Consider the following 15,285-nt stretch of genomic DNA (forward strand, 5'->3'; position numbering starts at 1 on the left):
TCCAGGGGCCTGTTTAGGCTAAGGTTCCTCAGAAGCCAGGAGCCGCCGTTCCGGCACGGAGAGAAGTCATCCTGCGAAATTGGCGAACGAGCTCCTATCCTGTGTGCCCCCAGGAGCGGCGCAGAGTTAAGGCACTCCGTGGTGGAGTATGGCCTCATGGAAACCACTGCACACCCAACTCCCCCGACGTGAAACACTGGAACTTACCTTGAGGCCTGAGGTCACCTTTCGTTCGGCCGGAGCTGAACATGTGGTGCCGTGGGAGGAGTTTCTAGAAAGGGATTGCCAGCACGGTTTTCGCTTTGAGAGAACACGCAGCCTCGGCCCACAACGACAATCCTGCCGTGCAGAGACGTCGGGCCGCTAGTGCTGTTCAGGCAGCTTTGAAGCCAAGCGCAAGGCGCCTCCAAACGGGGAGAAAGCGTACTCTCCCCTCCGCGTCCCACGTTCAAGCTGAATGACGCAGCATGTTTCTCGGAAGGCTCTGCCGAGCTATCTAGTACAAGGGAGAGAGTGCCTGCCTCTGCTGAGAAAGGTTTTGACGTGGGGATTGCTGGACGTGAGGAAGACCGTTCCCCAGGCCGTGCAAAGTTGAGGCTTTGGTGATTCTGGATGGTCCCAAGGGTCCAGAATTGTCCCTGGGAAAGCTGTCCTCTTTTTCGTTCTCCGGCTGGAAGTAAACAGCTGTCAACCGACTGCCGTACGCAGACGTCCTGGGGGAGCCCGCCGGTTTCATTTGGGACGCACCTTGGTGTCTCACAGAAGAGCCCAAATTCCTAACTGGGGGCACACCAGCATGGAATGTAAGGCTGTTTACAACTGCGTAGCCTGAGGCCGTTGGAAGGCCGTACAATCGAGAGCTTTCCAGCGAACAAGGCAGCGCTTCGCCATCGTCGTTGCACGTTCACGGAGCTTAATCAAACGAACGCATTTACTTCCTGTGGCTCAAACACAACAGAGGAGTTGGAAGGCATACAACGCCCTTTGACAGTTGTTACAACGAACGTGAGTGCACAGTGTCTCGTGAAATAAATCCCTAGCACTGTTGAAGCATTCCGTTCACGCATGCTCCTTCGCTCCTATGGCACTCCGAGGTGTTACTGACGGGGGAAATCTGGACTTTTACCTGAGGCCGGGGGAGGCTCACAATTCTTTTGTCGGCGAGCTCCAGAGTGCTCTTGCTGAAGCTCCCAGCAAGGAACTGAGAGCAGCAGGCCTCACACGAGTACACTCAGACGGCTTCCGTCACGAGTAAACTCAGGCCTCTTATGTGAGGCCTTCCGGCAGCAAAGAGAAGGTGGGCGCGAGGAGTGTGCTTCAGGCAGCTTAGGACCCGCAACTGTCTCGTCTACCACGGAGGGGAATAAGGTTTGCCCAGGGTCGCCCAGTTTCAAAGCGGAGCTCACGTAGTTAAACTCAGTGGTTTCTGATTACCTCAAGGAAACACACGGGAGGAACAGGGCCCTTCCATGGAGGCCCTTTTGGGCACAGGGACCTCTGCGTGGGATCTAGTGGGTAAGTATGGCAGTACCTGAGATAGGCCTCAGTGACCAAGGCTGTCGTCTGGCTCACGCCTTAGCTGTGTTAAGTGTGGACATCGTGCTGGTCCTCAGGCTGGGCCCACAGCCTGGCTTTCGCTTCTGTGAGAGTGCTGTCCCGAGTCTCCTCCTGGAGCCAGTCGTCAGCACGGTGCCTTTTGGCACTGCAGTTCTCTTTCAGTCAAGGAGGCCGTGCGACTGGCAGAGGGAGTCTGCGCAGCACTGCCTTCGCGAGGCTCTTTGACGACTGGGGCACTCAACCCAGGCAAGCCAGAGAGCAGTACGTTGCCCTTGCTATGAATGTGAAGAGCTTTCTCCAGGGGCCTGTTTAGGCTAAGGTTCCTCAGAAGCCAGGAGCCGCCGTTCCGGCACGGAGAGAAGTCATCCTGCGAAATTGGCGAACGAGCTCCTATCCTGTGTGCCCCCAGGAGCGGCGCAGAGTTAAGGCACTCCGTGGTGGAGTATGGCCTCATGGAAACCACTGCACACCCAACTCCCCCGACGTGAAACACTGGAACTTACCTTGAGGCCTGAGGTCACCTTTCGTTCGGCCGGAGCTGAACATGTGGTGCCGTGGGAGGAGTTTCTAGAAAGGGATTGCCAGCACGGTTTTCGCTTTCAGAGAACACGCAGCCTCGGCCCACAACGACAATCCTGCCGTGCAGAGACGTCGGGCCGCTAGTGCTGTTCAGGCAGCTTTGAAGCCAAGCGCAAGGCGCCTCCAAACGGGGAGAAAGCGTACTCTCCCCTCCGCGTCCCACGTTCAAGCTGAATGACGCAGCATGTTTCTCGGAAGGCTCTGCCGACCTATCTAGTACAAGGGAGAGAGTGCCTGCCTCTGCTGAGAAAGGTTTTGACGTGGGGATTGCTGGACGTGAGGAAGAGAGTTCCCCAGGCCGTGCAAAGTTGAGGCTTTGGTGATTCTGGATGGTCCCAAGGGTCCAGAATTGTCCCTGGGAAAGCTGTCCTCTTTTTCGTTCTCCGGCTGGAAGTAAACAGCTGGCAACCGACTGCCGTACGCAGACGTCCTGGGGGAGCCCGCCGGTTTCATTTGGGACGCACATTGGTGTCTCACCGCAGAGCCCAAATTCCTAACTGGGGGCACACCAGCATGGAATGTAAGGCTGTTTACAACTGCGTAGCCTGAGGCCGTTGGAAGGCCGTACAATCGAGAGCTTTCCAGCGAACAAGGCAGCGCTTGGCCATCGTCGTTGCACGTTCACGGAGCTTAATCAAACGAATGCATTTACTTCCTGTGGCTCAAACACAACAGAGGAGTTGGAAGGCATACAACGCCCTTTGACAGTTGTTACAACGAACGTGAGTGCACAGTGTCTCGTGAAATAAATCCCTAGCACTGTTGAAGCATTCCGTTCACGCATGCTCCTTCGCTCCTATGGCACTCCGAGGTGTTACTGACGGGGGAAATCTGGACTTTTACCTGAGGCCGGGGGAGGCTCACAATTCTTTTGTCGGCGAGCTCCAGAGTGCTCTTGCTGAAGCTCCCAGCAAGGAACTGAGAGCAGCAGGCCTCACACGAGTACACTCAGACGGCTTCCGTCACGAGTAAACTCAGGCCTCTTATGTGAGGCCTTCCGGCAGCAAAGAGAAGGTGGGCGCGAGGAGTGTGCTTCAGGCAGCTTAGGACCCGCAACTGTCTCGTCTACCACGGAGGGGAATAAGGTTTGCCCAGGGTCGCCCAGTTTCAAAGCGGAGCTCACGTAGTTAAACTCAGTGGTTTCTGATTACCTCAAGGAAACACACGGGAGGAACAGGGCCCTTCCATGGAGGCCCTTTTGGGCACAGGGACCTCTGCGTGGGATCTAGTGGGTAAGTATGGCAGTACCTGAGATAGGCCTCAGTGACCAAGGCTGTCGTCTGGCTCACGCCTTAGCTGTGTTAAGTGTGGACATCGTGCTGGTCCTCAGGCTGGGCCCACAGCCTGGCTTTCGCTTCTGTGAGAGTGCTGTCCCGAGTCTCCTCCTGGAGCCAGTCGTCAGCACGGTGCCTTTTGGCACTGCAGTTCTCTTTCAGTCAAGGAGGCCGTGCGACTGGCAGAGGGAGTCTGCGCAGCACTGCCTTCGCGAGGCTCTTTGACGACTGGGGCACTCAACCCAGGCAAGCCAGAGAGCAGTACGTTGCCCTTGCTATGAATGTGAAGAGCTTTCTCCAGGGGCCTGTTTAGGCTAAGGTTCCTCAGAAGCCAGGAGCCGCCGTTCCGGCACGGAGAGAAGTCATCCTGCGAAATTGGCGAACGAGCTCCTATCCTGTGTGCCCCCAGGAGCGGCGCAGAGTTAAGGCACTCCGTGGTGGAGTATGGCCTCATGGAAACCACTGCACACCCAACTCCCCCGACGTGAAACACTGGAACTTACCTTGAGGCCTGAGGTCACCTTTCGTTCGGCCGGAGCTGAACATGTGGTGCCGTGGGAGGAGTTTCTAGAAAGGGATTGCCAGCACGGTTTTCGCTTTCAGAGAACACGCAGCCTCGGCCCACAACGACAATCCTGCCGTGCAGAGACGTCGGGCCGCTAGTGCTGTTCAGGCAGCTTTGAAGCCAAGCGCAAGGCGCCTCCAAACGGGGAGAAAGCGTACTCTCCCCTCCGCGTCCCACGTTCAAGCTGAATGACGCAGCATGTTTCTCGGAAGGCTCTGCCGACCTATCTAGTACAAGGGAGAGAGTGCCTGCCTCTGCTGAGAAAGGTTTTGACGTGGGGATTGCTGGACGTGAGGAAGAGAGTTCCCCAGGCCGTGCAAAGTTGAGGCTTTGGTGATTCTGGATGGTCCCAAGGGTCCAGAATTGTCCCTGGGAAAGCTGTCCTCTTTTTCGTTCTCCGGCTGGAAGTAAACAGCTGGCAACCGACTGCCGTACGCAGACGTCCTGGGGGAGCCCGCCGGTTTCATTTGGGACGCACATTGGTGTCTCACCGCAGAGCCCAAATTCCTAACTGGGGGCACACCAGCATGGAATGTAAGGCTGTTTACAACTGCGTAGCCTGAGGCCGTTGGAAGGCCGTACAATCGAGAGCTTTCCAGCGAACAAGGCAGCGCTTGGCCATCGTCGTTGCACGTTCACGGAGCTTAATCAAACGAATGCATTTACTTCCTGTGGCTCAAACACAACAGAGGAGTTGGAAGGCATACACTGCCCTTTGACAGTTGTTACAACGAACGTGAGTGCACAGTGTCTCGTGAAATAAATCCCTAGCACTGTTGAAGCATTCCGTTCACGCATGCTCCTTCGCTCCTATGGCACTCCGAGGTGTTACTGACGGGGGAAATCTGGACTTTTACCTGAGGCCGGGGGAGGCTCACAATTCTTTTGTCGGCGAGCTCCAGAGTGCTCTTGCTGAAGCTCCCAGCAAGGAACTGAGAGCAGCAGGCCTCACACGAGTACACTCAGACGGCTTCCGTCACGAGTAAACTCAGGCCTCTTATGTGAGGCCTTCCGGCAGCAAAGAGAAGGTGGGCGCGAGGAGTGTGCTTCAGGCAGCTTAGGACCCGCAACTGTCTCGTCTACCACGGAGGGGAATAAGGTTTGCCCAGGGTCGCCCAGTTTCAAAGCGGAGCTCACGTAGTTATCCTCAGTGGTTTCTGATTACCTCAAGGAAACACACGGGAGGAACAGGGCCCTTCCATGGAGGCCCTTTTGGGCACAGGGACCTCTGCGTGGGATCTAGTGGGTAAGTATGGCAGTACCTTAGATAGGCCTCAGTGACCAAGGCTGTCGTCTGGCTCATGCCTTAGCTGTGTTAAGTGTGGACAGCGTGCTGGTCCTCAGGCTGGGCCCACAGCCTGGCTTTCGCTTCTGTGAGAGTGCTGTCCCGAGTCTCCTCCTGGAGCCAGTCGTCAGCACGGTGCCTTTTGGCACTGCAGTTCTCTTTCAGTCAAGGAGGCCGTGCGACTGGCAGAGGGAGTCTTTGCAGCACTGCCTTCGCGAGGCTCTTTGACGACTGGGGCACTCAACCCAGGCAAGCCAGAGAGCAGTACGTTGCCCTTGCTATGAATGTGAAGAGCTTTCTCCAGGGGCCTGTTTAGGCTAAGGTTCCTCAGAAGCCAGGAGCCGCCGTTCCGGCACGGAGAGAAGTCATCCTGCGAAATTGGCGAACGAGCTCCTATCCTGTGTGCCCCCAGGAGCGGCGCAGAGTTAAGGCACTCCGTGGTGGAGTATGGCCTCATGGAAACCACTGCACACCCAACTCCCCCGACGTGAAACACTGGAACTTACCTTGAGGCCTGAGGTCACCTTTCGTTCGGCCGGAGCTGAACATGTGGTGCCGTGGGAGGAGTTTCTAGAAAGGGATTGCCAGCACGGTTTTCGCTTTGAGAGAACACGCAGCCTCGGCCCACAACGACAATCCTGCCGTGCAGAGACGTCGGGCCGCTAGTGCTGTTCAGGCAGCTTTGAAGCCAAGCGCAAGGCGCCTCCAAACGGGGAGAAAGCGTACTCTCCCCTCCGCGTCCCACGTTCAAGCTGAATGACGCAGCATGTTTCTCGGAAGGCTCTGCCGAGCTATCTAGTACAAGGGAGAGAGTGCCTGCCTCTGCTGAGAAAGGTTTTGACGTGGGGATTGCTGGACGTGAGGAAGACCGTTCCCCAGGCCGTGCAAAGTTGAGGCTTTGGTGATTCTGGATGGTCCCAAGGGTCCAGAATTGTCCCTGGGAAAGCTGTCCTCTTTTTCGTTCTCCGGCTGGAAGTAAACAGCTGTCAACCGACTGCCGTACGCAGACGTCCTGGGGGAGCCCGCCGGTTTCATTTGGGACGCACCTTGGTGTCTCACAGAAGAGCCCAAATTCCTAACTGGGGGCACACCAGCATGGAATGTAAGGCTGTTTACAACTGCGTAGCCTGAGGCCGTTGGAAGGCCGTACAATCGAGAGCTTTCCAGCGAACAAGGCAGCGCTTCGCCATCGTCGTTGCACGTTCACGGAGCTTAATCAAACGAACGCATTTACTTCCTGTGGCTCAAACACAACAGAGGAGTTGGAAGGCATACAACGCCCTTTGACAGTTGTTACAACGAACGTGAGTGCACAGTGTCTCGTGAAATAAATCCCTAGCACTGTTGAAGCATTCCGTTCACGCATGCTCCTTCGCTCCTATGGCACTCCGAGGTGTTACTGACGGGGGAAATCTGGACTTTTACCTGAGGCCGGGGGAGGCTCACAATTCTTTTGTCGGCGAGCTCCAGAGTGCTCTTGCTGAAGCTCCCAGCAAGGAACTGAGAGCAGCAGGCCTCACACGAGTACACTCAGACGGCTTCCGTCACGAGTAAACTCAGGCCTCTTATGTGAGGCCTTCCGGCAGCAAAGAGAAGGTGGGCGCGAGGAGTGTGCTTCAGGCAGCTTAGGACCCGCAACTGTCTCGTCTACCACGGAGGGGAATAAGGTTTGCCCAGGGTCGCCCAGTTTCAAAGCGGAGCTCACGTAGTTAAACTCAGTGGTTTCTGATTACCTCAAGGAAACACACGGGAGGAACAGGGCCCTTCCATGGAGGCCCTTTTGGGCACAGGGACCTCTGCGTGGGATCTAGTGGGTAAGTATGGCAGTACCTGAGATAGGCCTCAGTGACCAAGGCTGTCGTCTGGCTCACGCCTTAGCTGTGTTAAGTGTGGACATCGTGCTGGTCCTCAGGCTGGGCCCACAGCCTGGCTTTCGCTTCTGTGAGAGTGCTGTCCCGAGTCTCCTCCTGGAGCCAGTCGTCAGCACGGTGCCTTTTGGCACTGCAGTTCTCTTTCAGTCAAGGAGGCCGTGCGACTGGCAGAGGGAGTCTGCGCAGCACTGCCTTCGCGAGGCTCTTTGACGACTGGGGCACTCAACCCAGGCAAGCCAGAGAGCAGTACGTTGCCCTTGCTATGAATGTGAAGAGCTTTCTCCAGGGGCCTGTTTAGGCTAAGGTTCCTCAGAAGCCAGGAGCCGCCGTTCCGGCACGGAGAGAAGTCATCCTGCGAAATTGGCGAACGAGCTCCTATCCTGTGTGCCCCCAGGAGCGGCGCAGAGTTAAGGCACTCCGTGGTGGAGTATGGCCTCATGGAAACCACTGCACACCCAACTCCCCCGACGTGAAACACTGGAACTTACCTTGAGGCCTGAGGTCACCTTTCGTTCGGCCGGAGCTGAACATGTGGTGCCGTGGGAGGAGTTTCTAGAAAGGGATTGCCAGCACGGTTTTCGCTTTCAGAGAACACGCAGCCTCGGCCCACAACGACAATCCTGCCGTGCAGAGACGTCGGGCCGCTAGTGCTGTTCAGGCAGCTTTGAAGCCAAGCGCAAGGCGCCTCCAAACGGGGAGAAAGCGTACTCTCCCCTCCGCGTCCCACGTTCAAGCTGAATGACGCAGCATGTTTCTCGGAAGGCTCTGCCGACCTATCTAGTACAAGGGAGAGAGTGCCTGCCTCTGCTGAGAAAGGTTTTGACGTGGGGATTGCTGGACGTGAGGAAGAGAGTTCCCCAGGCCGTGCAAAGTTGAGGCTTTGGTGATTCTGGATGGTCCCAAGGGTCCAGAATTGTCCCTGGGAAAGCTGTCCTCTTTTTCGTTCTCCGGCTGGAAGTAAACAGCTGGCAACCGACTGCCGTACGCAGACGTCCTGGGGGAGCCCGCCGGTTTCATTTGGGACGCACATTGGTGTCTCACCGCAGAGCCCAAATTCCTAACTGGGGGCACACCAGCATGGAATGTAAGGCTGTTTACAACTGCGTAGCCTGAGGCCGTTGGAAGGCCGTACAATCGAGAGCTTTCCAGCGAACAAGGCAGCGCTTGGCCATCGTCGTTGCACGTTCACGGAGCTTAATCAAACGAATGCATTTACTTCCTGTGGCTCAAACACAACAGAGGAGTTGGAAGGCATACAACGCCCTTTGACAGTTGTTACAACGAACGTGAGTGCACAGTGTCTCGTGAAATAAATCCCTAGCACTGTTGAAGCATTCCGTTCACGCATGCTCCTTCGCTCCTATGGCACTCCGAGGTGTTACTGACGGGGGAAATCTGGACTTTTACCTGAGGCCGGGGGAGGCTCACAATTCTTTTGTCGGCGAGCTCCAGAGTGCTCTTGCTGAAGCTCCCAGCAAGGAACTGAGAGCAGCAGGCCTCACACGAGTACACTCAGACGGCTTCCGTCACGAGTAAACTCAGGCCTCTTATGTGAGGCCTTCCGGCAGCAAAGAGAAGGTGGGCGCGAGGAGTGTGCTTCAGGCAGCTTAGGACCCGCAACTGTCTCGTCTACCACGGAGGGGAATAAGGTTTGCCCAGGGTCGCCCAGTTTCAAAGCGGAGCTCACGTAGTTATCCTCAGTGGTTTCTGATTACCTCAAGGAAACACACGGGAGGAACAGGGCCCTTCCATGGAGGCCCTTTTGGGCACAGGGACCTCTGCGTGGGATCTAGTGGGTAAGTATGGCAGTACCTTAGATAGGCCTCAGAGACCAAGGCTGTCGTCTGGCTCACGCCTTAGCTGTGTTAAGTGTGGACAGCGTGCTGGTCCTCAGGCTGGGCCCACAGCCTGGCTTTCGCTTCTGTGAGAGCGCTGTCCCGAGTCTCCTCCTGGAGCCAGTCGTCAGCACGGTGCCTTTTGGCACTGCAGTTCTCTTTCAGTCAAGGAGGCCGTGCGACTGGCAGAGGGAGTCTGCGCAGCACTGCCTTCGCGAGGCTCTTTGACGACTGGGGCACTCAACCCAGGCAAGCCAGAGAGCAGTACGTTGCCCTTGCTATGAATGTGAAGAGCTTTCTCCAGGGGCCTGTTTAGGCTAAGGTTCCTCAGAAGCCAGGAGCCGCCGTTCCGGCACGGAGAGAAGTCATCCTGCGAAATTGGCGAACGAGCTCCTATCCTGTGTGCCCCCAGGAGCGGCGCAGAGTTAAGGCACTCCGTGGTGGAGTATGGCCTCATGGAAACCACTGCACACCCAACTCCCCCGACGTGAAACACTGGAACTTACCTTGAGGCCTGAGGTCACCTTTCGTTCGGCCGGAGCTGAACATGTGGTGCCGTGGGAGGAGTTTCTAGAAAGGGATTGCCAGCACGGTTTTCGCTTTCAGAGAACACGCAGCCTCGGCCCACAACGACAATCCTGCCGTGCAGAGACGTCGGGCCGCTCGTGCTGTTCAGGCAGCTTTGAAGCCAAGCGCAAGGCGCCTCCAAACGGGGAGAAAGCGTACTCTCCCCTCCGCGTCCCACGTTCAAGCTGAATGACGCAGCATGTTTCTCGGAAGGCTCTGCCGAGCTATCTAGTACAAGGGAGAGAGTGCCTGCCTCTGCTGAGAAAGGTTTTGACGTGGGGATTGCTGGACGTGAGGAAGAGAGTTCCCCAGGCCGTGCAAAGTTGAGGCTTTGGTGATTCTGGATGGTCCCAAGGGTCCAGAATTGTCCCTGGGAAAGCTGTCCTCTTTTTCGTTCTCCGGCTGGAAGTAAACAGCTGGCAACCGACTGCCGTACGCAGACGTCCTGGGGGAGCCCGCCGGTTTCATTTGGGACGCACATTGGTGTCTCACCGCAGAGCCCAAATTCCTAACTGGGGGCACACCAGCATGGAATGTAAGGCTGTTTACAACTGCGTAGCCTGAGGCCGTTGGAAGGCCGTACAATCGAGAGCTTTCCAGCGAACAAGGCAGCGCTTGGCCATCGTCGTTGCACGTTCACGGAGCTTAATCAAACGAATGCATTTACTTCCTGTGGCTCAAACACAACAGAGGAGTTGGAAGGCATACAACGCCCTTTGACAGTTGTTACAACGAACGTGAGTGCACAGTGTCTCGTGAAATAAATCCCTAGCACTGTTGAAGCATTCCGTTCACGCATGCTCCTTCGCTCCTATGGCACTCCGAGGTGTTACTGACGGGGGAAATCTGGACTTTTACCTGAGGCCGGGGGAGGCTCACAATTCTTTTGTCGGCGAGCTCCAGAGTGCTCTTGCTGAAGCTCCCAGCAAGGAACTGAGAGCAGCAGGCCTCACACGAGTACACTCAGACGGCTTCCGTCACGAGTAAACTCAGGCCTCTTATGTGAGGCCTTCCGGCAGCAAAGAGAAGGTGGGCGCGAGGAGTGTGCTTCAGGCAGCTTAGGACCCGCAACTGTCTCGTCTACCACGGAGGGGAATAAGGTTTGCCCAGGGTCGCCCAGTTTCAAAGCGGAGCTCACGTAGTTATCCTCAGTGGTTTCTGATTACCTCAAGGAAACACACGGGAGGAACAGGGCCCTTCCATGGAGGCCCTTTTGGGCACAGGGACCTCTGCGTGGGATCTAGTGGGTAAGTATGGCAGTACCTTAGATAGGCCTCAGTGACCAAGGCTGTCGTCTGGCTCATGCCTTAGCTGTGTTAAGTGTGGACAGCGTGCTGGTCCTCAGGCTGGGCCCACAGCCTGGCTTTCGCTTCTGTGAGAGTGCTGTCCCGAGTCTCCTCCTGGAGCCAGTCGTCAGCACGGTGCCTTTTGGCACTGCAGTTCTCTTTCAGTCAAGGAGGCCGTGCGACTGGCAGAGGGAGTCTGCGCAGCACTGCCTTCGCGAGGCTCTTTGACGACTGGGGCATTCAACCCAGGCAAGCCAGAGAGCAGTACGTTGCCCTTGCTATGAATGTGAAGAGCTTTCTCCAGGGGCCTGTTTAGGCTAAGGTTCCTCAGAAGCCAGGAGCCGCCGTTCTGGCACGGAGAGAAGTCATCCTGCGAAATTGGCGAACGAGCTCCTATCCTGTGTGCCCCCAGGAGCGGCGCAGAGTTAAGGCACTCCGTGGTGGAGTATGGCCTCATGGAAACCACTGCACACCCAACTCCCCTGACGTGAAACACTGGAACTTACCTTGAGGCCTGAGGTCACCTTTCGTTCGGCCGGAGCTGAACATGTGGTGCCGTGGGAGGAGTTTCTAGAAAGGGATTGCCAGCACGGTTTTCGCTTTCAGAGAACACGCAGCCTCGGCCCACAACGACAATCCTGCCGTGCAGAGACGTCGGGCCGCTAGTGCTGTTCAGGCAGCTTTGAAGCCAAGCGCAAGGCGCCTCCAAACGGGGAGAAAGCGTACTCTCCCCTCCGCGTCCCATGTTCAAGCTGAATGACGCAGCATGTTTCTCGGAAGGCTCTGCCGAGCTATCTAGTACAAGGGAGAGAGTGCCTGCCTCTGCTGAGAAAGGTTTTGACGTGGGGATTGCTGGACGTGAGGAAGAGCGTTCCCCAGGCCGTGCAAAGTTGAGGTTTTGGTGATTCTGGATGGTCCCAAGGGTCCAGAATTGTCCCTGGGAAAGCTGTCCTCTTTTTCGTTCTCCGGCTGGAAGTAAACAGCTGGCAACCGACTGCCGTACGCAGACGTCCTGGGGGAGCCCGCCGGTTTCATTTGGGACGCACATTGGTGTCTCACCGCAGAGCCCAAATTCCTAACTGGGGGCACACCAGCATGGAATGTAAGGCTGTTTACAACTGCGTAGCCTGAGGCCGTTGGAAGGCCGAACAATCGAGAGCTTTCGAGCGAACAGGGCAGCGCTTGGCCATCGTCGTTGCACGTTCTCGGACCTTAATCAAACGAACGCGTTTACTTCCTGTGGCTCAAACGCAACAGAGGAGTTGGAAGGCATACACTGCCCTTTGACAGTTGTTACAACGAACGTGAGTGCACAGTGTCTCGTGAAATAAATCCCTAGCACTGTTGAAGCATTCCGTTCACGCATGCTCCTTCGCTCCTATGGCACTCCGAGGTGTTACTGACGGGGGAAATCTGGACTTTTACCTGAGGCCGGGGGAGGCTCACAATTCTTTTGTCGGCGAGCTCCAGAGTGCTCTTGCTGAAGCTCCCAGCAAGGAACTGAGAGCAGCAGGCCTCACACGAGTACACTCAGACGGCTTCCGTCACGAGTAAACTCAGGCCTCTTATGTGAGGCCTTCCGGCAGCAAAGAGAAGGTGGGCGCGAGGAGTGTGCTTCAGGCAGCTTAGGACCCGCAACTGTCTCGTCTACCACGGAGGGGAATAAGGTTTGCCCAGGGTCGCCCAGTTTCAAAGCGGAGCTCACGTAGTTATCCTCAGTGGTTTCTGATTACCTCAAGGAAACACACGGGAGGAACAGGGCCCTTCCATGGAGGCCCTTTTGGGCACAGGGACCTCTGCGTGGGATCTAGTGGGTAAGTATGGCAGTACCTTAGATAGGCCTCAGTGACCAAGGCTGTCGTCTGGCTCATGCCTTAGCTGTGTTAAGTGTGGACAGCGTGCTGGTCCTCAGGCTGGGCCCACAGCCTGGCTTTCGCTTCTGTGAGAGTGCTGTCCCGAGTCTCCTCCTGGAGCCAGTCGTCAGCACGGTGCCTTTTGGCACTGCAGTTCTCTTTCAGTCAAGGAGGCCGTGCGACTGGCAGAGGGAGTCTTTGCAGCACTGCCTTCGCGAGGCTCTTTGACGACTGGGGCACTCAACCCAGGCAAGCCAGAGAGCAGTACGTTGCCCTTGCTATGAATGTGAAGAGCTTTCTCCAGGGGCCTGTTTAGGCTAAGGTTCCTCAGAAGCCAGGAGCCGCCGTTCCGGCACGGAGAGAAGTCATCCTGCGAAATTGGCGAACGAGCTCCTATCCTGTGTGCCCCCAGGAGCGGCGCAGAGTTAAGGCACTCCGTGGTGGAGTATGGCCTCATGGAAACCACTGCACACCCAACTCCCCCGACGTGAAACACTGGAACTTACCTTGAGGCCTGAGGTCACCTTTCGTTCGGCCGGAGCTGAACATGTGGTGCCGTGGGAGGAGTTTCTAGAAAGGGATTGCCAGCACGGTTTTCGCTTTGAGAGAACACGCAGCCTCGGCCCACAACGACAATCCTGCCGTGCAGAGACGTCGGGCCGCTAGTGCTGTTCAGGCAGCTTTGAAGCCAAGCGCAAGGCGCCTCCAAACGGGGAGAAAGCGTACTCTCCCCTCCGCGTCCCACGTTCAAGCTGAATGACGCAGCATGTTTCTCGGAAGGCTCTGCCGAGCTATCTAGTACAAGGGAGAGAGTGCCTGCCTCTGCTGAGAAAGGTTTTGACGTGGGGATTGCTGGACGTGAGGAAGACCGTTCCCCAGGCCGTGCAAAGTTGAGGCTTTGGTGATTCTGGATGGTCCCAAGGGTCCAGAATTGTCCCTGGGAAAGCTGTCCTCTTTTTCGTTCTCCGGCTGGAAGTAAACAGCTGGCAACCGACTGCCGTACGCAGACGTCCTGGGGGAGCCCGCCGGTTTCATTTGGGACGCACCTTGGTGTCTCACAGAAGAGCACAAATTCCTAACTGGGGGCACACCAGCATGGAATGTAAGGCTGTTTACAACTGCGTAGCCTGAGGCCGTTGGAAGGCCGTACAATCGAGAGCTTTCCAGCGAACAAGGCAGCGCTTCGCCATCGTCGTTGCACGTTCACGGAGCTTAATCAAACGAACGCATTTACTTCCTGTGGCTCAAACACAACAGAGGAGTTGGAAGGCATACAACGCCCTTTGACAGTTGTTACAACGAACGTGAGTGCACAGTGTCTCGTGAAATAAATCCCTAGCACTGTTGAAGCATTCCGTTCACGCATGCTCCTTCGCTCCTATGGCACTCCGAGGTGTTACTGACGGGGGAAATCTGGACTTTTACCTGAGGCCGGGGGAGGCTCACAATTCTTTTGTCGGCGAGCTCCAGAGTGCTCTTGCTGAAGCTCCCAGCAAGGAACTGAGAGCAGCAGGCCTCACACGAGTACACTCAGACGGCTTCCGTCACGAGTAAACTCAGGCCTCTTATGTGAGGCCTTCCGGCAGCAAAGAGAAGGTGGGCGCGAGGAGTGTGCTTCAGGCAGCTTAGGACCCGCAACTGTCTCGTCTACCACGGAGGGGAATAAGGTTTGCCCAGGGTCGCCCAGTTTCAAAGCGGAGCTCACGTAGTTAAACTCAGTGGTTTCTGATTACCTCAAGGAAACACACGGGAGGAACAGGGCCCTTCCATGGAGGCCCTTTTGGGCACAGGGACCTCTGCGTGGGATCTAGTGGGTAAGTATGGCAGTACCTGAGATAGGCCTCAGTGACCAAGGCTGTCGTCTGGCTCACGCCTTAGCTGTGTTAAGTGTGATCATCGTGCTGGTCCTCAGGCTGGGCCCACAGCCTGGCTTTCGCTTCTGTGAGAGTGCTGTCCCGAGTCTCCTCCTGGAGCCAGTCGTCAGCACGGTGCCTTTTGGCACTGCAGTTCTCTTTCAGTCAAGGAGGCCGTGCGACTGGCAGAGGGAGTCTGCGCAGCACTGCCTTCGCGAGGCTCTTTGACGACTGGGGCACTCAACCCAGGCAAGCCAGAGAGCAGTACGTTGCCCTTGCTATGAATGTGAAGAGCTTTCTCCAGGGGCCTGTTTAGGCTAAGGTTCCTCAGAAGCCAGGAGCCGCCGTTCCGGCACGGAGAGAAGTCATCCTGCGAAATTGGCGAACGAGCTCCTATCCTGTGTGCCCCCAGGAGCGGCGCAGAGTTAAGGCACTCCGTGGTGGAGTATGGCCTCATGGAAACCACTGCACACCCAACTCCCCCGACGTGAAACACTGGAACTTACCTTGAGGCCTGAGGTCACCTTTCGTTCGGCCGGAGCTGAACATGTGGTGCCGTGGGAGGAGTTTCTAGAAAGGGATTGCCAGCACGGTTTTCGCTTTCAGAGAACACGCAGCCTCGGCCCACAACGACAATCCTGCCGTGCAGAGACGTCGGGCCGCTAGTGCTGTTCAGGCAGCTTTGAAGCCAAGCGCAAGGCGCCTCCAAACGGGGAGAAAGCGTACTCTCCCCTCCGCGTCCCACGTTCAAGCTGAATGA

Source organism: Globicephala melas, chromosome 19, assembly GCF_963455315.2.
Source record: "Globicephala melas chromosome 19, mGloMel1.2, whole genome shotgun sequence".
NCBI lineage: Eukaryota > Metazoa > Chordata > Mammalia > Artiodactyla > Delphinidae > Globicephala > Globicephala melas.